The following is a 6,312-nucleotide window of genomic DNA, read 5'->3' as shown; positions in this document are numbered from 1 at the left end:
TAGCTGCTGGGATTTAGGGAGCTGTTGGGATTTGGGGAGCTGCTGGGATTTGGGGAGCTGCTGGGATTTGGGGAGCTGCTGGGATTGGGGGAGCTGCTGTTGGGATTTGGGGGAGCTGTTGGGATTTGGGGAGCTGCTGGGATTTGGGAGCTGTTGGGATTTGGGGAGCTGCTGGGATTTGGGGAGCTGCTGGGATTTAGGGAGCTGCTGGGATTTAGGGAGCTGTTGGGATTTGGGGGAGCTGCTGGGATTTGGGGGAGCTGCTGGGATTTGGGGAGCTGCTGGGATTTGGGGAGCTGCTGGGATTTGGGGAGCTGTTGGGATTGGGGGAGCTGCTGTTGGGATTTGGGGAGCTGTTGGGATTTGGGGAGCTGCTGGGATTTGGGGAGCTGCTGGGATTTGGGAGCTGTTGGGATTGGGGGAGCTGCTGTTGGGATTTGGGGGAGCTGCTGTTGGGATTTGGGGGAGCTGTTGGGATTTGGGGAGCTGCTGGGATTTGGGGAGCTGTTGGGATTTGGGGAGCTGCTGGGATTGGGGAGCTGCTGTTGGGATTTGGGGGAGCTGCTGGGATTTGGGGAGCTGCTGGGATTTAGGGAGCTGTTGGGATTTGGGGAGCTGCTGGGATTTGGGGAGCTGCTGGGATTTTGGGGAGCTGCTGGGATTTGGGGAGCTGCTGGGATTTGGGGAGCTGCTGGGATTTAGGGAGCTGCTGGGATTTGGGGGAGCTGCTGTTTTTTTCCCTTGTTCCTTTGAGCTGTTCCAGGTGCCTGGATCCAGGGGGATTCTCCCTCCAGGAACCTTTCCCAGAGCAGAGCTCCAGGGGGTGGCTCCCAGCCCCCTGAGCCCTTCTCCTCTCTTTCAGTCTGAGATGCAGAGCTGGGAGGAGCAGAGCCAAGGAGCAATTTACACCGTGGAGTATGCCTGCAGGTAACCCCGGGCAGGGCAGGGCTGGGATACTCCCTGGAGCATCCCTGGAGTAAGGTTTGCTCAGCCTGGAGGAAAAAAAAACAACTTGTGTGGCTGGCTCAGCTCCAGACCCAGGGATCTCGACCCCACGTTGGTTAAAAAAAACCCCAAATTTGTTAAATAAATAACCCCAAGGTAGTAATAAAGCCAAAAATAAAGAAATAAATAAATAAAAATAAATAAATAAAAAATAAAGCCAAGGTAGTAAAATAACCCCAAGTTGGTTGAATAACCCCAAGTTGGTTGAATAACCCCAAGTTGGTTGAATAACCCCAAGTTGGTTGAATAACCTCAAGTTGGTTGAATAACCCCAAGTTGGTTGAATAACCCCAAGTTGGTTGAATAACCCCAAGTTGGTTGAATAACCCCAAGTTGGTTGAATAACCCCAAGTTGGTTGAATAACCCCAAGTTGGTTGAATAACCCCAAGTTGGTTGAATAACCCCAAGTTGGTTGAATAAACCCAAGTTGGTTGAATAAACCCAAGTTAGTTAAAGAAGCCCAGGTTAGTAAAATAATCCCAATAAAACCAAGTTTGTTAAAAAAACCCAATAAACCCAAGTTAGTTAAAAACCCCAAGTTAGTAAAATAAACCCAAGTTAGTAAAATAAACCCAAGTTAGTAAAATAAACCCAAGTTAGTTAAGTAAACCCAAGTTAGTTAAGTAAACCCAAGTTAGTTAAGTAAACCCAAGTTAGTTAAGTAACCCCAAATCAGTAAAATAACCCCAAATCAGTAAAATAACCCCAAATCAGTAAAATAACCCCAAATCAGTAAAATAACCCCAAATCAGTAAAATAACCCCAAATCAGTAAAATAACCCCAAATCAGTAAAATAAACCCAAGTTGGTTGAATAAACCCAAGTTGGTTGAATAAACCCAAGTTGGTTAAAAAAGCCCAAGTTGGTTAAAAAAGCCCAAGTTGGTTAAAAAAGCCCAAGTTAGTAAAATAAACCCAATAACCCCAAGTTTGTTAAATAAACCCAATAACCCCAAGTTTGTTGAATAACCCCAAGTTTGTTGAATAACCCCAAGTTTGTTGAATAACCCCAAGTTTGTTGAATAACCCCAAGTTTGTTGAATAACCCCAAGTTTGTTGAATAACCCCAAGTTTGTTGAATAACCCCAAGTTTGTTGAATAACCCCAAATTTGTTAAATAATCCCAAATTTGTTAAATAATCCCAAATTTGTTAAATAATCCCAAATTTGTTAAATAATCCCAAATTTGTTAAATAATCCCAAATTTGTTAAATAATCCCAAATTGGTTGAATAAAGCCAAGTTGGTTGAGTAATCCCAAGTTGGTTGAATAAAACTAAGTTGATTAAATAAACCCAGGTTTGTTAAATAAAGCCAAGTTGGTTGAATAAAGCCAATAAACCCAAGTTAGTTAAGGAAACCCAGGTTAGTTAAAGAAACCCCAGTTAGTTAAAGAAACCCCAGTTAGTTAAAAAGAAACCCCAGTTAGTTAAAAAGAAACCCCAGTTAGTTAGTTAAAAAGAAACCCCAGTTAGTTAGTTAAAAAGAAACCCCAGTTAGTTAAAAAGAAACCCCAGTTTGTTGAATAACCTCAAGTTAGTAAAATAAACCCAGGTTTGTTAAATTAACCCAAGTTTCTAAACAACCCCAAGTCAGCAAAACAACCCCAAGTCAGCAAAACAACCCCAAGTCAGCAAAACAACCCCAAGTCAGCAAAACAACCCCAAGTCAGCAAAACAACCCCAAGTCAGTAAAACCACCCCAAGGAGCTTTATTTCTTCCCAGTGTTCTCCAGGTGCTCCCAATCTTTACAAACCCCCATTTTCCCCCCACCTTTTTGGTTTTTTTCCCTCTCCCAGTGCCATCAGGAGCATGACAGCCAGCAGTGTGTACTTCAGGAGCATTGACACCCTGCTCAGACATGCCATAGCCCTGAAGGACCAGCTCAGTGCTGCTCAGACCCACAGGTACCAGGGCAGGGGACACTTCCAGGTCACCCTCAGGGATTATTTCCCTCAGGAATTACCATTCCAAGGTTTTTTTTTGCTTCCCACTCATCCCTCTGCTCGTTTGCTGAGAGAAAATCTTGCTGGAAAAGAATTTCTTGTCCTGGTATCAGGGTGGGTGATGCTTCCAGGTCACCCTCAGGCCTGTTCCTGGTGCAGGATGCCAGGCATTTCCCTCAGGCAGGGATTATTTCCCTCAGGAATTACATTTCCAGGTTTTTTTTGCTTCCCACTCAGCCCTCTGCTCGTTTGCTGAGGGGAAAATCTTGCTGGAAAAGAATTTCTTGTCCTGGTACCAGGGCAGGTGATGCTTCCAGGTCACCCTGAGACCTTTTCTTGGTGCAGGATGCCAAGCATTTCCCTCAGGCAGGGATTATTTCCCTCAGGAATTATCATTCCAGGGTTTTTTGCTTCCCACTCAGCCCTCTGCCCGTTTGCTGAGAGAAAATCTTGCTGGAAAAGAATTTCTTGCCCTGGGGGGTTTTGTGGCTGCTCAGACCCACAGGTACCAGGGCAGGGGACACTTCCAGGTCACTCTGAGGCCTGGCAGGGATTATTTCCCTCAGGAATTATCATTCCAGGTTTTTTTTGCCTCCCACTCAGCCCTCTGCCCGTTTGCTGAGGGGAAAATCTTGCTGGAAAAGAATTTCTTGTCCTGGTATCCTGGCAGGTGACACTTCCAGGTCACCCTCAGGCCTGCTCCTGGTGCAGGATGCCAAGCATTTCCCTCAGGCAGGGATTATTTCCCTCAGGAATTACCATTCCAAGGTTTTTTTGCTTCCCACTCCTCCCTCTGGCCGTTTGCTGAGGGGAAAATCTTGAGAAATGTTGAGGATTTTTTGGGTGTTTTTTTGGGTGTTTTTTTGGGTGTTTTTTTGGGTGTTTTTTTGGGTGTTTTTTTGGGTGTTTTTTTTGGGTGTTTTTTTTTGGGTGTTTTTTTTGGGTGTTTTTTTTGGGTGTTTTTTTTGGGTGTTTTTTTTGGGTGTTTTTTTTGGGTGTTTTTTTTGGGTGTTTTTTTGGGTGTTTTTTTGGGTGTTTTTTTGGGTGTTTTTTGGGTGTTTTTTTGGGTGTTTTTTTGGGTGGTGTTTGTCTTTCTGTGGAGATTTCAGTGGGTTTTTTTTTTGTTTGTTTTGTGGGGTTTCTCTGGGGGCTTTGGGGGGCTTTTTGGGGGTTGGGGGTTTTTTTGGGGGGGGTTGTGTGGTTTTTTGGGGTTTTTGTTTGTTTTTGTGGGGTTTTATGGGGTTTTGTGGCTGGGAATATTGCTGTCCCCCCCCTGGGGGCTACTGCAGAGCCCTTGCTGCCCTCAGGGAGTTTTGGCTCTGAAGCAGCCCCTGAGCTTTCAGATTTTGGTGCCTTCCCTGGTGTCCTTTCTGCCAGACTCAACTCTCTTTTTCTTTTCACAGCACCCTTGCCCCACAAGCCAAGAACCCTCCAGCCAGTTCCTGATGTCAGCCAGTTCCTGCCAGCCCTCAGAGGAGGGAGAAACCTCCTGGGATGCTGCCCCAAGGGCTCTGCCTGCACCTCTGCTCCTGCAGGACCAAATCCTGGGGGTAGGAGAGCCTTGGGGGGGGAGCATTTGTGTCCTTGTCCCCATTTTTCAGAAGGGAAAAGGGCTGGATCTGCATTTGTTTGGCTTCTCCTAGCAGCCTGCCAGCAATGTGGTGGTTGTTTTGGGGTTTTTTTTTTTTTTTGGTTTTTTTTTTTCTCTCTCTACCTCTTGGCCACAGAAATCTCAGAAAAAAATCCCACCCCCCAAACTAGGTCTTGCTTTCAGTATTTTGGAGATGTTTGTGTGAGGATGTAATGGAGACAAACTTCAGCTCTGTGGAGGGGGAGGTTTTTTTCCTCTGTGTGCCAGGGAGTTGAGGAGGTTGCTTTTAGTGAGAACAAAAATAAAAAAGAGAAGAAGAAGGAAAAAAAAAAAAAGAAATGTGCTGTCTAAAACTGTTGCTCACTCAGGCTGGGGGGGTCTTGGATCCTGCTGGCTCCGTGTGTTTCCAAGGGCAGGGAGCAAAACAAAGATGTGGGAGCCTTTCAAGTGGGAAAATAAAAAATGGGACATGTTTTTTTTAAAAAAAAAAAGCCAAGAAAAAGGAGTTTCTTCATCCCCTGTCAAGCAAACAGCTTGGGAGGTGACTTGGAAATGCAGCTTCAGGGTTCAAATCTCCTGAAAGCACCAGGTCTGTTCTGCTGGACACAATTCCCAAAGGAATTCCTCGTGCTCAGGAGGCTCCTCTTGCTCCTTCATCACCTCCCCCTGGTTTGTAGCCTGGCTGGGGTGTGGGGTGAGAAGTCTGGGGTGGTGCTGGCTCCTGAGGATGAGGATGGAGGAGGAGGATGAAGGATGAGGATGGAGGATGGAGGATGAGGATGGAGGATGAGGGTGAGGATGGAGGATCAGGAGGATGAGGGATGAAGGATGAGGAGGAGGATGGAGGGTGGAGGACGATGAGGAGAAGGAGGAAGAGGAGGAGAAGGAGGAAGAGGAGGAGAAAGAGGAGGATGGAGGAGAAAGAGGAGGATGGAGGAGAAGGAGGAGGATGGAGGAGAAGGAGGAGGAGGATGGAGGAGAAGGAGGAGGATGGAGGAGAAGGAGGAGGATGGAGGAGAAGGAGGAGGATGGAGGAGGAAGAGGAGGATGGAGGAGGAAGAGGAGGATGGAGGAGGAAGAGGAGGATGGAGGAGAAAGAGGAGGATGGAGGAGGAAGAGGAGGATGGAGGAGGAAGAGGAGGATGGAGGAGGAAGAGGAGGATGGAGGAGGAAGAGGAGGATGGAGGAGGAAGAGGAGGATGGAGGAGAAAGAGGAGGATGGAGGAGAAGGAGGAGGATGGAGGAGGAGGAGGAGGATGGAGGAGGAGGAGGAGGAGGAGGATGGAGGAGGAGGATGGAGGAGAAGGAGGAGGATGGAGGAGAAGGAGGAGGATGGAGGAGAAGGAGGAGGATGGAGGAGGAAGAGGAGGATGGAGGAGGAAGAGGAGGATGGAGGAGGAAGAGGAGGATGGAGGAGGAAGAGGAGGATGGAGGAGGAAGAGGAGGATGGAGGAGGAAGAGGAGGATGGAGGAGAAAGAGGAGGATGGAGGAGAAGGAGGAGGATGGAGGAGAAGGAGGAGGATGGAGGAGAAGGAGGAGGATGGAGGAGAAGGAGGAGGATGGAGGAGAAGGAGGAGGATGGAGGAGAAGGAGGAGGATGGAGGAGGAAGAGGAGGATGGAGGAGGAAGAGGAGGATGGAGGAGGAAGAGGAGGATGGAGGAGAAGGAGGAGGATGGAGGAGAAGGAGGAGGATGGAGGAGGAGGAGAAGGAGGAGGATGGAGGAGGAGGAGATGGATGGAGGAGGAGGAGGAGGATGGAGGAGGAGGAT

At 47.8% G+C, this 6,312-nt stretch overlaps 1 long non-coding RNA gene across 1 annotated transcript; it reads left to right on the top strand.

The window, feature by feature from the left end:
• Positions 1–815: 815 nt before the first annotated feature.
• Positions 816–4,665, top strand: LOC139788163 (uncharacterized). Its single transcript, XR_011722775.1, has 3 exons — positions 816–927; positions 2,804–2,911; positions 4,354–4,665. It is a non-coding gene; the product is annotated as an uncharacterized lncRNA (long non-coding RNA).
• The last annotated feature ends 1,647 nt before the right edge of the window (positions 4,666–6,312 follow it).

The sequence above is a fragment of the Heliangelus exortis genome, chromosome 28 (assembly GCF_036169615.1).
Source record: "Heliangelus exortis chromosome 28, bHelExo1.hap1, whole genome shotgun sequence".
NCBI classification, from domain to species: Eukaryota; Metazoa; Chordata; class Aves; order Apodiformes; family Trochilidae; genus Heliangelus; species Heliangelus exortis.
The sequence above is the reverse complement of the archived record's forward strand: the minus strand, read 5'-3'. Positions and strand labels throughout refer to the sequence as shown.